General features: G+C 37.7%; 9 non-coding genes across 9 annotated transcripts; all 9 read left to right on the top strand.

Moving 5' to 3' along the window:
• The first annotated feature begins 373 nt into the window (after positions 1-373).
• TRNAG-UCC (transfer RNA glycine (anticodon UCC)) lies at positions 374-445 on the top strand. Its single transcript has one exon. It is a non-coding gene; the product is annotated as a tRNA-Gly (tRNA).
• Positions 446-2,182: 1,737 nt separating this feature from the next.
• On the top strand, positions 2,183-2,255 carry TRNAM-CAU (transfer RNA methionine (anticodon CAU)). The gene has a single exon. It is a non-coding gene; the product is annotated as a tRNA-Met (tRNA).
• A 2,442-nt stretch (positions 2,256-4,697) lies between these two features.
• TRNAG-UCC (transfer RNA glycine (anticodon UCC)) lies at positions 4,698-4,769 on the top strand. Its single transcript has one exon. It is a non-coding gene; the product is annotated as a tRNA-Gly (tRNA).
• A 1,739-nt stretch (positions 4,770-6,508) lies between these two features.
• Positions 6,509-6,581, top strand: TRNAM-CAU (transfer RNA methionine (anticodon CAU)). Its single transcript has one exon. It is a non-coding gene; the product is annotated as a tRNA-Met (tRNA).
• Positions 6,582-9,610: 3,029 nt separating this feature from the next.
• On the top strand, positions 9,611-9,683 carry TRNAM-CAU (transfer RNA methionine (anticodon CAU)). The gene has a single exon. It is a non-coding gene; the product is annotated as a tRNA-Met (tRNA).
• Positions 9,684-10,902: 1,219 nt separating this feature from the next.
• Positions 10,903-10,974, top strand: TRNAG-UCC (transfer RNA glycine (anticodon UCC)). Its single transcript has one exon. It is a non-coding gene; the product is annotated as a tRNA-Gly (tRNA).
• A 1,739-nt stretch (positions 10,975-12,713) lies between these two features.
• Positions 12,714-12,786, top strand: TRNAM-CAU (transfer RNA methionine (anticodon CAU)). The gene has a single exon. It is a non-coding gene; the product is annotated as a tRNA-Met (tRNA).
• A 1,219-nt stretch (positions 12,787-14,005) lies between these two features.
• On the top strand, positions 14,006-14,077 carry TRNAG-UCC (transfer RNA glycine (anticodon UCC)). The gene has a single exon. It is a non-coding gene; the product is annotated as a tRNA-Gly (tRNA).
• A 1,738-nt stretch (positions 14,078-15,815) lies between these two features.
• On the top strand, positions 15,816-15,888 carry TRNAM-CAU (transfer RNA methionine (anticodon CAU)). Its single transcript has one exon. It is a non-coding gene; the product is annotated as a tRNA-Met (tRNA).
• Positions 15,889-18,623: the final 2,735 nt, after the last annotated feature.

Genomic DNA, 18,623 nt, shown 5'->3' with positions numbered 1-18,623 from the left:
ATCAGATTCTGATTCCCCATTAGATTTCTATTATTTAGAGAGAAGAATAATTTAATACAGCACTAGAGCTTTGGAAATGTGTTGTTTTTTATATACTATTATTCCTATAAAAATGGTTTATTAAGGCAGGGGTGCACAAACTTGGGGCCCTTGATTATTTATGGGGGGTACGGAGCTTACAGAGGCTCCGCTCTCTTCCTGAAAATCTTGCCTCAATATATAAATGCACTCATAACTTCCTTTTTCTAATACTTAGACAGACGCCATTTCACTGGTGGCGTCTTTGCTCTCCACATGCAAACATGCACACATGCACCTAATTTTTCCAGTCTTAATTCTTTTTTATAACTGCCATTTATGCTATCTTTATACAGCGTTGGTGGTATAGTGGTGAGCATAGCTGCCTTCCAAGCAGTTGACCCGGGTTCGATTCCCGGCCAACGCAGGTGTTGCTATTTTTAAATACTAAAACATTATTATGAAATCATATTTGCGTGCTGATATATGTATGTGGTTTGTGCTAGTTTTATCTCTTTTTGATGACTTCCTAGTGACTCAACTCGGAATCATTTTAACTTTTTGGCAAGGACGACATACCTATATAAAGGCTAATTTTGTAAGCATCAAAACTCCAGAGTTATGAAGTGTAACATAAATCTTTTTGGACTTCAACTATTTTTTTGTACAATTAATTAACATCCAGAAAAGAAGTGGACGAAGAAAACATTAAAAGGCTAATAAGTGGTGCATGCGCGACACCAGATGGGATGGTCAAATATATTTATTTTTTGTTCACATTTGCATTTATGGTAGTAAATATTTGGTATTTTGAATGAATATTGCCACCAATCACACCAGTCACACCTTTGTTTACCGCGGTTGATTTCCTTGAATTACCTGGATTCTGATTTCTTTGGGTGCAATTCTTCGCGTATCTGCCAGGTGGCAGAAATGAATGAATACTAATGTGTACAGTACTGTGCAACTGCGTCAATTTGCAGGTGTTTAAAAAACAAATAAAAGCCACGTCTACAGAACCACAGTGGTCCATTGTGAATCGATCTTGATCCTTAAAGACGCTGAAGACGTTATCAAACTTAGGCGTTGCATAATAAAAACCTCTAAAACACAATGTTGTGGGCTTTTTTCTACATTCTTATCCCTGCACAATTGCTGACTGAACTAGACACCATGTGTACACCGTAAACGTATAAGAAACCTGACTGTAGTTATGCATTTTTAATATGTTCTGCAATTAATGCTGCAACAGATAAGCTGGCGACTTTATCAGAAATATATGAATATTTCATTTCGAACTATGATTTTTACAAATGTTCACCTGACGTTCATGGGTGGAAGCATTCGGTAAGGCAAACCTTAACTAACGACCATTGCTTTTTTCGCATTGTCCCTCCTCCCGAAGATAGAAGAGGGTATTGGTGTATGATCCCAGATTTGGCAACTGCAAAATGAGAAAGGTCGGGTTTAATCCATTACGTTTAAAGCTGCAGTTCAAGCTGCTGTTTAAAAAAAACAAATGTATTCCTGCATTGTGATTGACTGAGCAGTTACTACAGTAGATACAATTGGTGAACTGCTAGGGAGAGGGCGGGGCTCAAGAGCCAGAGCCTATCAGAAGGAGAAGGGGGCTGTCTCTTTGGAAACGCTTCCTACAGTACAATAGAAACATTAAAAATGTCTTTCAAACATTTAAAAAAAAAATGTATGCTACAAGTTTGTTCTCATAGTACAGAACTAATTTATTTAAAAATGTTATTTCTATTACTATTGGGGAAAAAAAACCAGATGGGACTCGAACCCACAATCCCTGGCTTAAGAGGCCATAGTTTCTTATGATATTTCATTATAATTTCAATTGTGCAATCATTCTTACTGCTTTACTACCAATAAAATACCAGTGAATGCTCAAATATTTCAAAACGAGGAAAAGAAAGCTAATTGGTGGTATAATTGTGAGCATAGCTGCCTTCCAAGCAGTTGACCTGGGTTCGGGTTCCTGGCCAACGCAGGTGTTATTATTTTTAAATACTAAACCATTATTTAGCAAATCATGTTTGCGTGCAGATATAGGACATAGTTACAGTGTGCGTAAAAACAGCTTTTTTAAAGTAATATTGATTCTGGAAATTTGTTAATTTCTTTTTCATAGCTAAAAGTATATGCCTCGTTAGCGCAGTAGGTAGCGCGTCAGTCTCATAATCTGAAGGTCGTGAGTTCGATCCTCACATGGGGCATTACTTTTCATTTACTTTTTAATACAAATGTATTTCCTTTTTGTTCACATTTGCATTTACTGTACGGTAGTAAATTTTTTGTATTTTGTATGAATATTGTTGTATCACTTTTATGTAACTATTGTTTTTTATAAATATTTGTAAATATTAATAAAAACTCATTGACCAATTACAGTACGCTCATGCCATCCAACAAACAACAAAAAAATGCGACGACCCCACGGGATGCCTCCTTTGTCTTTTAAAAACACAGTATGATCAAGAATCGTTGGTCGCGGGTGAAGACGCAGACCCAGAACCAGACTCCAATGAGGAAGTAGACACCCCACTCACTCATAAAGAAATGCTGGTATTTGTTCAGGATATCAAGAGCTCTTTTCACTCTGAGATACACAGCATCCACCGCAGTCACAAAGACAAAATAGCGTCTATAGGAGACCATATTGCGGACTTGGAAGAGAAGGTAGCTACAAACGCTCATGCTCAAAAAACCCAGGCCCAGGAAGTCCATGAGCTAAAACCCCAAGTTAAAATAATCTTTGAGAAACTGGAGAACACAGAGAACCGGTCAAGACACAACAATCTGCAGATCAGAGGAGTGCCGGAAGAAGTGGACAATGCCAAATTAGACACATATCTTACCTGGATTTTCACGTCCCTTCTACCAGAAACATTGGTAGATAAACTCATGATGGACAGAGCTCACAGGCTTCCTAGTCCTAAAAATCGTGACCTAGCAAAGCCACGGGATGTGATCACACGTCTGCACTATATCCGTACCAAAGAGGAGTATTAGATCATTTAGTGTTTCAAGTCATGTGGCAGAGAACGAGTGTTTTTACTTTGATCAGATTCTGATTCCCCATTAGATTTCTATTATTTAGAGAGAAGAATAATTTAATACAGCACTAGAGCTTTGGAAATGTGTTGTTTTTTATATACTATTATTCCTATAAAAATGGTTTATTAAGGCAGGGGTGCACAAACTTGCGGCCCTTGATTATTTATGGGGGGTACGGAGCTTACAGAGGCTCCGCTCTCTTCCTGAAAATCTTGCCTCAATATATAAATGCACTCATAACTTCCTTTTTCTAATACTTAGACAGACGCCATTTCACTGGTGGCGTCTTTGCTCTCCACATGCAAACATGCACACATGCACCAGTAGGTAGTGCGTCAGTCTCATAATCTGAAGGTCGTGAGTTCGATCCTCACATGGGGCATTACTTTTCATTTACTTTTTAATACAAATGTATTTCATTTTTGTTCACATTTTCATTTACTGTACGGTAGTAAATATTTTGTATTTTGTATGAATATTGTTGTATCACTTTTATGTAACTAATGTGTTTTATAAATATTTGTAAATATTAATAAAAACTCATTGACCAATTACAGTACGCTCATGCCATCCAACAAATAACAAAAAAATGCGACGACCCCACGGGATGCTTCCTTTGTCTTTTAAAAACACAGTATGATCAAGAAGCGTTGGTCGCGGGTGAAGACGCAGACCCAGAACCAGACTCCAATGAGGAAGTAGACACCCCACTCACTCATAAAGAAATGCTGGTATTTGTTCAGGATATCAAGAGCTCTTTTCACTCTGAGATACACAGCATCCACCGCAGTCACAAAGACAAAATAGCGTCTATAGGAGACCATATTGCGGACTTGGAAGAGAAGGTAGCTACAAACGCTCATGCTCAAAAAACCCAGGCCCAGGAAGTCCATGAGCTAAAACCCCAAGTTAAAATAATCTTTGAGAAACTGGAGAACACAGAGAACCGGTCAAGACACAACAATCTGCAGATCAGAGGAGTGCCGGAAGAAGTGGACAATGCCAAATTAGACACATATCTTACCTGGATTTTCACGTCCCTTCTACCAGAAACATTGGTAGATAAACTCATGATGGACAGAGCTCACAGGCTTCCTAGTCCTTAAAATCGTGACCTAGCAAAGCCACGGGATGTGATCACACGTCTGCACTATATCCGTACCAAAGAGGAGTATTAGATCATTTAGTGTTTCAAGTCATGTGGCAGAGAACGAGTGTTTTTACTTTGATCAGATTCTGATTCCCCATTAGATTTCTATTATTTAGAGAGAAGAATAATTTAATACAGCACTAGAGCTTTGGAAATGTGTTGTTTTTTATATACTATTATTCCTATTAAAATGGTTTATTAAGGCAGGGGTGCACAAACTTGGGGCCCTTGATTATTTATGGGGGGTACGGAGCTTACAGAGGCTCCGCTCTCTTCCTGAAAATCTTGCCTCAATATATAAATGCACTCATAACTTCCTTTTTCTAATACTTAGACAGACGCCATTTCACTGGTGGCGTCTTTGCTCTCCACATGCAAACATGCACACATGCACCTAATTTTTCCAGTCTTAATTCTTTTTTATAACTGCCATTTATGCTATCTTTATACAGCGTTGGTGGTATAGTGGTGAGCATAGCTGCCTTCCAAGCAGTTGACCCGGGTTCGATTCCCGGCCAACGCAGGTGTTGCTATTTTTAAATACTAAAACATTATTATGAAATCATATTTGCGTGCTGATATATGTATGTGGTTTGTGCTAGTTTTATCTCTTTTTGATGACTTCCTAGTGACTCAACTCGGAATCATTTTAACTTTTTGGCAAGGACGACATAAATATATAAAGGCTAATTTTGTAAGCATCAAAACTCCAGAGTTATGAAGTGTAACATAAATCTTTTTGGACTTCAACTATTTTTTTGTACAATTAATTAACATCCAGAAAAGAAGTGGACGAAGAAAACATTAAAAGGCTAATAAGTGGTGCATGCGCGACACCAGATGGGATGGTCAAATATATTTATTTTTTGTTCACATTTGCATTTATGGTAGTAAATATTTGGTATTTTGTATGAATATTGCCACCAATCACACCAGTCACACCTTTGTTTACCGCGGTTGATTTCCTTGAATTACCTGGATTCTGATTTCTTTGGGTGCAATTCTTCGCGTATCTGCCAGGTGGCAGAAATGAATGAATACTAATGTGTACAGTACTGTGCAACTGCGTCAATTTGCAGGTGTTTAAAAAACAAATAAAAGCCAAGTCTACAGAACCACAGTGGTCCATTGTGAATCGATCTTGATCCTTAAAGACGCTGAAGACGTTATCAAACTTAGGCGTTGCATAATAAAAACCTCTAAAACACAATGTTGTGGGCTTTTTTCTACATTTTTATCCCTGCACAATTGCTGACTGAACTAGACACCATGTGTACACCGTAAACGTATAAGAAACCTGACTGTAGTTATGCATTTTTAATATGTTCTGCAATTAATGCTGCAACAGATAAGCTGACGACTTTATCAGAAATATATGAATATTTCATTTCGAACTATGATTTTTACAAATGTTCACCTGACGTTCATGGGTGGAAGCATTCGGTAAGGCAAACCTTAACTAACGACCATTGCTTTTTTCGCATTGTCCCTCCTCCCGAAGATAGAAGAGGGTATTGGTGTATGATCCCAGATTTGGCAACTGCAAAATGAGAAAGGTCGGGTTTAATCCATTACGTTTAAAGCTGCAGTTCAAGCTGCTGTTTAAAAAAAACAAATGTATTCCTGCATTGTGATTGACTGAGCAGTTACTACAGTAGATACAATTGGTGAACTGCTAAGGAGAGGGTGGGGCTCAAGAGCCAGAGCCTATCAGAAGGAGAAGGGGGCTGTCACTTTGGAAACGCTTCCTACAGTACAATAGAAACATTAAAAATGTCTTTCAAACATTTAAAAAAAAAAATGTATGCTACAAGTTTGTTCTCATAGTACAGAACCAATTTATATAAAAATGTTATTTCTATTACTATTGGGGGGAAAAAACCCAGATGGGACTCGAACTCACAATCCCTGGGTTAGGAGGCCATAGTTTCTTATGATATTTCATTATAATTTCAATTGTGCAATCTTTCTTACTGCTTTACTACCAATAAAATACCAGTGAATGCTCAAATATTTCAAAACGAGGAAAAGAAAGCTAATTGGTGGTATAATTGTGAGCATAGCTGCCTTCCAAGCAGTTGACCTGGGTTCGGGTTCCTGGCAAACGCAGGTGTTATTATTTTTAAATACTAAACCATTATTTAGCAAATCATGTTTGCGTGCAGATATAGGACATAGTTACAGTGTGCGTAAAAACAGCTTTTTTAAAGTAATATTGATTCTTGAAATTTGTTAATTTCTTTTTCATAGCTAAAAGTATATGCCTCGTTAGCGCAGTAGGTAGCGCGTCAGTCTCATAATCTGAAGGTCGTGAGTTCGATCCTCACATGGGGCATTACTTTTCATTTACTTTTTAATACAAATGTATTTCCTTTTTGTTCACATTTGCATTTACTGTACGGTAGTAAATATTTTGTATTTTGTATGAATATTGTTGTATCACTTTTATGTAACTATTGTTTTTTATAAATATTTGTAAATATTAATAAAAACTCATTGACCAATTACAGTACGCTCATGCCATCCAACAAACAACAAAAAAATGCGACGACCCCACGGGATGCCTCCTTTGTCTTTTAAAAACACAGTATGATCAAGAAGCGTTGGTCGCGGGTGAAGACGCAGACCCAGAACCAGACTCCAATGAGGAAGTAGACACCCCACTCACTCATAAAGAAATGCTGGTATTTGTTCAGGATATCAAGAGCTCTTTTCACTCTGAGATACACAGCATCCACCGCAGTCACAAAGACAAAATAGCGTCTATAGGAGACCATATTGCGGACTTGGAAGAGAAGGTAGCTACAAACGCTCATGCTCAAAAAACCCAGGCCCAGGAAGTCCATGAGCCAAAACCCCAAGTTAAAATAATCTTTGAGAAACTGGAGAACACAGAGAACCGGTCAAGACACAACAATCTGCAGATCAGAGGAGTGCCGGAAGAAGTGGACAATGCCAAATTAGACACATATCTTACCTAGATTTTCACGTCCCTTCTACCAGAAACATTGGTAGATAAACTCATGATGGACAGAGCTCACAGGCTTCCTAGTCCTAAAAATCGTGACCTAGCAAAGCCACGGGATGTGATCACACGTCTGCACTATATCCGTACCAAAGAGGAGTATTAGATCATTTAGTGTTTCAAGTCATGTGGCAGAGAACGAGTGTTTTTACTTTGATCAGATTCTGATTCCCCATTAGATTTCTATTATTTAGAGAGAAGAATAATTTAATACAGCACTAGAGCTTTGGAAATGTGTTGTTTTTTATATACTATTATTCCTATTAAAATGGTTTATTAAGGCAGGGGTGCACAAACTTGGGGCCCTTGATTATTTATGGGGGGTACGGAGCTTACAGAGGCTCCGCTCTCTTCCTGAAAATCTTGCCTCAATATATAAATGCACTCATAACTTCCTTTTTCTAATACTTAGACAGACGCCATTTCACTGGTGGCGTCTTTGCTCTCCACATGCAAACATGCACACATGCACCTAATTTTTCCAGTCTTAATTCTTTTTTATAACTGCCATTTATGCTATCTTTATATAGCGTTGGTGGTATAGTGGTGAGCATAGCTGCCTTCCAAGCAATTGACCCGGGTTTGATTCCCGGCCAACGCAGGTGTTGCTAATTTTAAATACTAAAACATTATTATGAAATCATATTTGCGTGCTGATATATGTATGTGGTTTGTGCTAGTTTTATCTCTTTTTGATGACTTCCTAGTGACTCAACTCGGAATCATTTTAACTTTTTGGCAAGGACGACATACCTATATAAAGGCTAATTTTGTAAGCATCAAAACTCCAGAGTTATGAAGTGTAACATAAATCTTTTTGGACTTCAACTATTTTTTTGTACAATTAATTAACATCCAGAAAAGAAGTGGACGAAGAAAACATTAAAAGGCTAATAAGTGGTGCATGCGCGACACCAGATGGGATGGTCAAATATATTTATTTTTTGTTCACATTTGCATTTATGGTAGTAAATATTTGGTATTTTGAATGAATATTGCCACCAATCACACCAGTCACACCTTTGTTTACCGCGGTTGATTTCCTTGAATTACCTGGATTCTGATTTCTTTGGGTGCAATTCTTCGCGTATCTGCCAGGTGGCAGAAATGAATGAATACTAATGTGTACAGTACTGTGCAACTGCGTCAATTTGCAGGTGTTTAAAAAACAAATAAAAGCCAAGTCTACAGAACCACAGTGGTCCATTGTGAATCGATCTTGATCCTTAAAGACGCTGAAGACGTTATCAAACTTAGGCGTTGCATAATAAAAACCTCTAAAACACAATGTTGTGGGCTTTTTTCTACATTCTTATCCCTGCACAATTGCTGACTGAACTAGACACCATGTGTACACCGTAAACGTATAAGAAACCTGACTGTAGTTATGCATTTTTAATATGTTCTGCAATTAATGCTGCAACAGATAAGCTGGCGACTTTATCAGAAATATATGAATATTTCATTTCGAACTATGATTTTTACAAATGTTCACCTGACGTTCATGGGTGGAAACATTCGGTAAGGCAAACCTTAACTAACGACCATTGCTTTTTTCGCATTGTCCCTCCTCCCGAAGATAGAAGAGGGTATTGGTGTATGATCCCATATTTGGCAACTGCAAAATGAGAAAGGTCAGGTTTAATCCATTACGTTTAAAGCTGCAGTTCAAGCTGCTGTTTAAAAAAAACAAATGTATTCCTGCATTGTGATTGACTGAGCAGTTACTACAGTAGATACAATTGGTGAACTGCTAGGGAGAGGGCGGGGCTCAAGAGCCAGAGCCTATCAGAAGGAGAAGGGGGCTGTCTCTTTGGAAACGCTTCCTACAGTACAATAGAAATATTAAAAATGTCTTTCAAACATTTTTAAAAAAATGCATGCTACAAGTTTGTTCTCATAGTACAGAACCAATTTATTTAAAAATGTTATTTCTATTACTATTGGGGAAAATAAAACCCAGATGGGACTTGAACCCACAATCCCTGGGTTAGGAGGCCATAGTTTCTTATGATATTTCATTATAATTTCAATTGTGCAATCTTTCTTACTGCTTTACTACCAATAAAATACCAGTGAATGCTCAAATATTTCAAAACGAGGAAAAGAAAGCTAATTGGTGGTATAATTGTGAGCATAGCTGCCTTCCAAGCAGTTGACCTGGGTTCGGGTTCCTGGCCAACGCAGGTGTTATTATTTTTAAATACTAAACCATTATTTAACAAATCATGTTTGCATGCAGATATAGGACATAGTTACAGTGTGCGTAAAAACAGCTTTTTTAATGTAATATTGATTCTGGCAGTTTGTTAATTTCTTTTTCATAAGCAAAAGTATATGCCTCATTAGCGCAGTAGGTAGTGCGTCAGTCTCATAATCTGAAGGTCGTGAGTTCGATCCTCACATGGGGCATTACTTTTCATTTACTTTTTAATACAAATGTATTTCATTTTTGTTCACATTTTCATTTACTGTACGGTAGTAAATATTTTGTATTTTGTATGAATATTGTTGTATCACTTTTATGTAACTAATGTGTTTTATAAATATTTGTAAATATTAATAAAAACTCATTGACCAATTACAGTACGCTCATGCCATCCAACAAATAACAAAAAAATGCGACGACCCCACGGGATGCTTCCTTTGTCTTTTAAAAACACAGTTTGATCAAGAAGCGTTGGTCGCGGGTGAAGACGCAGACCCAGAACCAGACTCCAATGAGGAAGTAGACACCCCACTCACTCATAAAGAAATGCTGGTATTTGTTCAGGATATCAAGAGCTCTTTTCACTCTGAGATACACAGCATCCACCGCAGTCACAAAGACAAAATAGCGTCTATAGGAGACCATATTGCGGACTTGGAAGAGAAGGTAGCTACAAACGCTCATGCTCAAAAAACCCAGGCCCAGGAAGTCCATGAGCTAAAACCCCAAGTTAAAATAATCTTTGAGAAACTGGAGAACACAGAGAACCGGTCAAGACACAACAATCTGCAGATCAGAGGAGTGCCGGAAGAAGTGGACAATGCCAAATTAGACACATATCTTACCTGGATTTTCACGTCCCTTCTACCAGAAACATTGGTAGATAAACTCATGATGGACAGAGCTCACAGGCTTCCTAGTCCTAAAAATCGTGACCTAGCAAAGCCACGGGATGTGATCACACGTCTGCACTATATCCGTACCAAAGAGGAGTATTAGATCATTTAGTGTTTCAAGTCATGTGGCAGAGAACGAGTGTTTTTACTTTGATCAGATTCTGATTCCCCATTAGATTTCTTTTATTTAGAGAGAAGAATAATTTAATACAGCACTAGAGCTTTGGAAATGTGTTGTTTTTTATATACTATTATTCCTATTAAAATGGTTTATTAAGGCAGGGGTGCACAAACTTGGGGCCCTTGATTATTTATGGGGGGTACGGAGCTTACAGAGGCTCCGCTCTCTTCCTGAAAATCTTGCCTCAATATATAAATGCACTCATAACTTCCTTTTTCTAATACTTAGACAGACGCCATTTCACTGGTGGCGTCTTTGCTCTCCACATGCAAACATGCACACATGCACCTAATTTTTCCAGTCTTAATTCTTTTTTATAACTGCCATTTATGCTATCTTTATACAGCGTTGGTGGTATAGTGGTGAGCATAGCTGCCTTCCAAGCAGTTGACCCGGGTTCGATTCCCGGCCAACGCAGGTGTTGCTATTTTTAAATACTAAAACATTATTATGAAATCATATTTGCGTGCTGATATATGTATGTGGTTTGTGCTAGTTTTATCTCTTTTTGATGACTTCCTAGTGACTCAACTCGGAATCATTTTAACTTTTTGGCAAGGACGACATAAATATATAAAGGCTAATTTTGTAAGCATCAAAACTCCAGAGTTATGAAGTGTAACATAAATCTTTTTGGACTTCAACTATTTTTTTGTACAATTAATTAACATCCAGAAAAGAAGTGGACGAAGAAAACATTAAAAGGCTAATAAGTGGTGCATGCGCGACACCAGATGGGATGGTCAAATATATTTATTTTTTGTTCACATTTGCATTTATGGTAGTAAATATTTGGTATTTTGTATGAATATTGCCACCAATCACACCAGTCACACCTTTGTTTACCGCGGTTGATTTCCTTGAATTACCTGGATTCTGATTTCTTTGGGTGCAATTCTTCGCGTATCTGCCAGGTGGCAGAAATGAATGAATACTAATGTGTACAGTACTGTGCAACTGCGTCAATTTGCAGGTGTTTAAAAAACAAATAAAAGCCAAGTCTACAGAACCACAGTGGTCCATTGTGAATCGATCTTGATCCTTAAAGACGCTGAAGACGTTATCAAACTTAGGCGTTGCATAATAAAAACCTCTAAAACACAATGTTGTGGGCTTTTTTCTACATTTTTATCCCTGCACAATTGCTGACTGAACTAGACACCATGTGTACACCGTAAACGTATAAGAAACCTGACTGTAGTTATGCATTTTTAATATGTTCTGCAATTAATGCTGCAACAGATAAGCTGGCGACTTTATCAGAAATATATGAATATTTCATTTCGAACTATGATTTTTACAAATGTTCACCTGACGTTCATGGGTGGAAGCATTCGGTAAGGCAAACCTTAACTAACGACCATTGCTTTTTTCGCATTGTCCCTCCTCCCGAAGATAGAAGAGGGTATTGGTGTATGATCCCAGATTTGGCAACTGCAAAATGAGAAAGGTCGGGTTTAATCCATTACGTTTAAAGCTGCAGTTCAAGCTGCTGTTTAAAAAAAACAAATGTATTCCTGCATTGTGATTGACTGAGCAGTTACTACAGTAGATACAATTGGTGAACTGCTAGGGAGAGGGTGGGGCTCAAGAGCCAGAGCCTATCAGAAGGAGAAGGGGGCTGTCACTTTGGAAACGCTTCCTACAGTACAATAGAAACATTAAAAATGTCTTTCAAACATTTAAAAAAAAAAATGTATGCTACAAGTTTGTTCTCATAGTACAGAACCAATTTATATAAAAATGTTATTTCTATTACTATTGGGGGAAAAAAACCCAGATGGGACTCGAACTCACAATCCCTGGGTTAGGAGGCCATAGTTTCTTATGATATTTCATTATAATTTCAATTGTGCAATCTTTCTTACTGCTTTACTACCAATAAAATACCAGTGAATGCTCAAATATTTCAAAACGAGGAAAAGAAAGCTAATTGGTGGTATAATTGTGAGCATAGCTGCCTTCCAAGCAGTTGACCTGGGTTCGGGTTCCTGGCCAACGCAGGTGTTATTATTTTTAAATACTAAACCATTATTTAGCAAATCATGTTTGCATGCAGATATAGGACATAGTTACAGTGTGCGTAAAAACAGCTTTTTTAAAGTAATATTGATTCTGGAAATTTGTTAATTTCTTTTTCATAGCTAAAAGTATATGCCTCGTTAGCGCAGTAGGTAGCGCGTCAGTCTCATAATCTGAAGGTCGTGAGTTCGATCCTCACATGGGGCATTACTTTTCATTTACTTTTTAATACAAATGTATTTCCTTTTTGTTCACATTTGCATTTACTGTACGGTAGTAAATATTTTGTATTTTGTATGAATATTGTTGTAACACTTTTATGTAACTATTGTTTTTTATAAATATTTGTAAATATTAATAAAAACTCATTGACCAATTACAGTACGCTCATGCCATCCAACAAACAACAAAAAAATGCGACGACCCCACGGGATGCCTCCTTTGTCTTTTAAAAACACAGTATGATCAAGAAGCGTTGGTCGCGGGTGAAGACGCAGACCCAGAACCAGACTCCAATGAGGAAGTAGACACCCCACTCACTCATAAAGAAATGCTGGTATTTGTTCAGGATATCAAGAGCTCTTTTCACTCTGAGATACACAGCATCCACCGCAGTCACAAAGACAAAATAGCGTCTATAGGAGACCATATTGCGGACTTGGAAGAGAAGGTAGCTACAAACGCTCATGCTCAAAAAACCCAGGCCCAGGAAGTCCATGAGCCAAAACCCCAAGTTAAAATAATCTTTGAGAAACTGGAGAACACAGAGAACCGGTCAAGACACAACAATCTGCAGATCAGAGGAGTGCCGGAAGAAGTGGACAATGCCAAATTAGACACATATCTTACCTGGATTTTCACGTCCGTTCTACCAGAAACATTGGTAGATAAACTCATGATGGACAGAGCTCACAGGCTTCCTAGTCCTAAAAATCATGACCTAGCAAAGCCACGGGATGTGATCACACGTCTGCACTATATCCGTACCAAAGAGGAGTATTAGATCATTTAGTGTTTCAAGTCATGTGGCAGAGAACGAGTGTTTTTACTTTGATCAGATTCTGATTCCCCATTAGATTTCTATTATTTAGAGAGAAGAATAATTTAATACAGCACTAGAGCTTTGGAAATGTGTTGTTTTTTATATACTATTATTCCTATAAAAATGGTTTATTAAGGCAGGGGTGCACAAACTTGCGGCCCTTGATTATTTATGGGGGGTACGGAGCTTACAGAGGCTCCGCTCTCTTCCTGAAAATCTTGCCTCAATATATAAATGCACTCATAACTTCCTTTTTCTAATACTTAGACAGACGCCATTTCACTGGTGGCGTCTTTGCTCTCCACATGCAAACATGCACACATGCACCTAATTTTTCCAGTCTTAATTCTTTTTTATAACTGCCATTTATGCTATCTTTATACAGCGTTGGTGGTATAGTGGTGAGCATAGCTGCCTTCCAAGCAGTTGACCCGGGTTCGATTCCCGGCCAACGCAGGTGTTGCTATTTTTAAATACTAAAACATTATTATGAAATCATATTTGCGTGCTGATATATGTATGTGGTTTGTGCTAGTTTTATCTCTTTTTGATGACTTCCTAGTGACTCAACTCAGAATCATTTTAACTTTTTGGCAAGGACGACATACCTATATAAAGGCTAATTTTGTAAGCATCAAAACTCCAGAGTTATGAAGTGTAACATAAATCTTTTTGGACTTCAACTATTTTTTTGTACAATTAATTAACATCCAGAAAAGAAGTGGACGAAGAAAACATTAAAAGGCTAATAAGTGGTGCATGCGCGACACCAGATGGGATGGTCAAATATATTTATTTTTTGTTCACATTTGCATTTATGGTAGTAAATATTTGGTATTTTGAATGAATATTGCCACCAATCACACCAGTCACACCTTTGTTTACCGCGGTTGATTTCCTTGAATTACCTGGATTCCGATTTCTTTGGGTGCAATTCTTCGCGTATCTGCCAGGTGGCAGAAATGAATGAATACTAATGTGTACAGTACTGTGCAACTGCGTCAATTTGCAGGTGTTTAAAAAACAAATAAAAGCCAAGTCTACAGAACCACAGTGGTCCATTGAGAATCGATCTTGATCCTTAAAGACGCTGAAGACGTTATCAAACTTAGGCGTTGCATAATAAAAACCTCTAAAACACAATGTTGTGGGCTTTTTTCTACATTCTTATCCCTGCACAATTGCTGACTGAACTAGACACCATGTGTACACCGTAAACATATAAGAAACCTGACTGTAGTTATGCATTTTTAATATGTTCTGCAATTAATGCTGCAACAGATAAGCTGGTGACTTTATCAGAAATATATGAATATTTCATTTCGAACTATGATTTTTACAAATGTTCACCTGACGTTCATGAGTGGAAGCATTCGGTAAGGCAAACCTTAACTAACGACCATTGCTTTTTTCGCATTGTCCCTCCTCCCGAAGATAGAAGAGGGTATTGGTGTATGATCCCAGATTTGGCAACTGCAAAATGAGAAAGGTCGGGTTTAATCCATTACGTTTAAAGCTGCAGTTCAAGCTGCTGTTTAAAAAAAACAAATGTATTCCTGCATTGTGATTGACTGAGCAGTTACTACAGTAGATACAATTGGTGAACTGCTAGGGAGAGGGCGGGGCTCAAGAGCCAGAGCCTATCATAAGGAGAAGGGGGCTGTCTCTTTGGAAACGCTTCCTACAGTACAATAGAAACATTAAAAATGTCTTTCAAACATTTAAAAAAAAAATGTATGCTACAAGTTTGTTCTCATAGTACAGAACTAATTTATTTAAAAATGTTATTTCTATTACTATTGGGGAAAAAAAACCAGATGGGACTCGAACCCACAATCCCTGGCTTAAGAGGCCATAGTTTCTTATGATATTTCATTATAATTTCAATTGTGCAATCATTCTTACTGCTTTACTACCAATAAAATACCAGTGAATGCTCAAATATTTCAAAACGAGGAAAAGAAAGCTAATTGGTGGTATAATTGTGAGCATAGCTGCCTTCCAAGCAGTTGACCTGGGTTCGGGTTCCTGGCCAACGCAGGTGTTATTATTTTTAAATACTAAACCATTATTTAACAAATCATGTTTGCATGCAGATATAGGACATAGTTACAGTGTGCGTAAAAACAGCTTTTTTTAATGTAATATTGATTCTGGCAGTTTGTTAATTTCTTTTTCATAAGCAAAAGTATATGCCTCATTAGCGCAGTAGGTAGTGCGTCAGTCTCATAATCTGAAGGTCGTGAGTTCGATCCTCACATGGGGCATTACTTTTCATTTACTTTTTAATACAAATGTATTTCATTTTTGTTCACATTTTCATTTACTGTACGGTAGTAAATATTTTGTATTTTGTATGAATATTGTTGTATCACTTTTATGTAACTAATGTGTTTTATAAATATTTGTAAATATTAATAAAAACTCATTGACCAATTACAGTACGCTCATGAAATCCAACAAATAACAAAAAAATGCGACGACCCCACGGGATGCTTCCTTTGTCTTTTAAAAACACAGTATGATCAAGAAGCGTTGGTCGCGGGTGAAGACGCAGACCCAGAACCAGACTCCAATGAGGAAGTAGACACCCCACTCACTCATAAAGAAATGCTGGTATTTGTTCAGGATATCAAGAGCTCTTTTCACTCTGAGATACACAGCATCCACCGCAGTCACAAAGACAAAATAGCGTCTATAGGAGACCATATTGCGGACTTGGAAGAGAAGGTAGCTACAAACGCTCATGCTCAAAAAACCCAGGCCCAGGAAGTCCATGAGCCAAAACCCCAAGTTAAAATAATCTTTGAGAAACTGGAGAACACAGAGAACCGGTCAAGACACAACAATCTGCAGATCAGAGGAGTGCCGGAAGAAGTGGACAATGCCAAATTAGACACATATCTTACCTGGATTTTCACGTCCCTTCTACCAGAAACATTGGTAGATAAACTCATGATGGACAGAGCTCACAGGCTTCCTAGTCCTAAAAATCATGACTTAGCAAAGCCACGGGATGTGATCACACGTCTGCACTATATCCGTACCAAAGAGGAGTATTAGATCATTTAGTGTTTCAAGTCATGTGGCAGAGAACGAGTGTTTTTACTTTGATCAGATTCTGATTCCCCATTAGATTTCTATTATTTAGAGAGAAGAATAATTTAATACAGCACTAGAGCTTTGGAAATGTGTTGTTTTTTATATACTATTATTCCTATAAAAATGGTTTATTAAGGCAGGGGTGCACAAACTTGGGGCCCTTGATTATTTATGGGGTGTACGGAGCTTACAGAGGCTCCGCTCTCTTCCTGAAAATCTTGCCTCAATATATAAATGCACTCATAACTTCCTTTTTCTAATACTTAGACTGACGCCATTTCACTGGTGGCGTCTTTGCTCTCCACATGCAAACATGCACACATGCACCTAATTTTTCCAGTCTTAATTCTTTTTTATAACTGCCATTTATGCTATCTTTATACAGCGTTGGTGGTATAGTGGGGAGCATAGCTGCCTTCCAAGCAGTTGATCCGGGTCCGATTCCCGGCCAACGCAGGTGTTGCTATTTTTAAATACTAAAACATTATTATGAAATCATCTTTGCATGCTGATATATGTATGTGGTTTGTGCTAGTTTTATCTCTTTTTGATGACTTCCTAGTGACTCAACTCGGAATCATTTTAACTTTTTGGCAAGGACGACATACCTATATAAAGGCTAATTTTGTAAGCATCAAAACTCCAGAGTTATGAAGTGTAACATAAATCTTTTTGGACTTCAACTATTTTTTTGTACAATTAATTAACATCCAGAAAAGAAGTGGACGAAGAAAACATTAAAAGGCTAATAAGTGGTGCATGCGCGACACCAGATGGGATGGTCAAATATATTTATTTTTTGTTCACATTTGCATTTATGGTAGTAAATATTTGGTATTTTGTATGAATATTGCCACCAATCACACCAGTCACACCTTTGTTTACCGCGGTTGATTTCCTTGAATTACCTGGATTCTGATTTCTTTGGGTGCAATTCTTCGCGTATCTGCCAGGTGGCAGAAATGAATGAATACTAATGTGTACAGTACTGTGCTACTGTGTCAATTTGCAGGTGTTTAAAAAACAAATAAAAGCCAAGTCTACAGAACCACAGTGGTCCATTGTGAATCGATCTTGATCCTTAAAGACGCTGAAGACGTTATCAAACTTAGGCGTTGCATAATAAAAACCTCTAAAACACAATGTTGTGGGCTTTTTTCTACATTCTTATCCCTGCACAATTGCTGACTGAACTAGACACCATGTGTACACCGTACACGTATAAGAAACCTGACTGTAGTTATGCATTTTTAATATGTTCTGCAATTAATGCTGCAACAGATAAGCTGGCGAATTTATCAGAAATATATGAATATTTCATTTCGAACTATGATTTTTACAAATGTTCACCTGACGTTCATGGGTGGAAGCAATCGGTAAGGCAAACCTTAACTAACGACCATTGCTTTTTTCGCATTGTCCCTCCTCCCGAAGATAGAAGAGGGTATTGGTGTATGATCCCAGATTTGGCAACTGCAAAATGAGAAAGGTCGGGTTTAATCCATTACGTTTAAAGCTGCAGTTCAAGCTGCTGTTTAAAAAAAACAAATGTATTCCTGCATTGTGATTGACTGAGCAGTTACTACAGTAGATACAATTGGTGAACTGCTAGGGAGAGGGCGGGGCTCAAGAGCCAGAGCCTATCAGAAGGAGAAGGGGGCTGTCTCTTTGGAAACGCTTCCTACAGTACAATAGAAATATTAAAAATGTCTTTCAAACATTTTTTAAAAAATGCATGCTACAAGTTTGTTCTCATAGTACAGAACCAATTTATTTAAAAATGTTATTTCTATTACTATTGGGAAAATAAAACCCAGATGGGACTCGAACCCACAATCCCTGGGTTAGGAGGCCATAGTTTCTTATGATATTTCATTATAATTTCAATTGTGCAATCTTT

This window comes from Ascaphus truei, chromosome 20 (assembly GCF_040206685.1).
Source record: "Ascaphus truei isolate aAscTru1 chromosome 20, aAscTru1.hap1, whole genome shotgun sequence".
Taxonomy (NCBI): Eukaryota; Metazoa; Chordata; class Amphibia; order Anura; family Ascaphidae; genus Ascaphus; species Ascaphus truei.
This window is presented reverse-complemented; position numbering and strand designations above follow the sequence as displayed.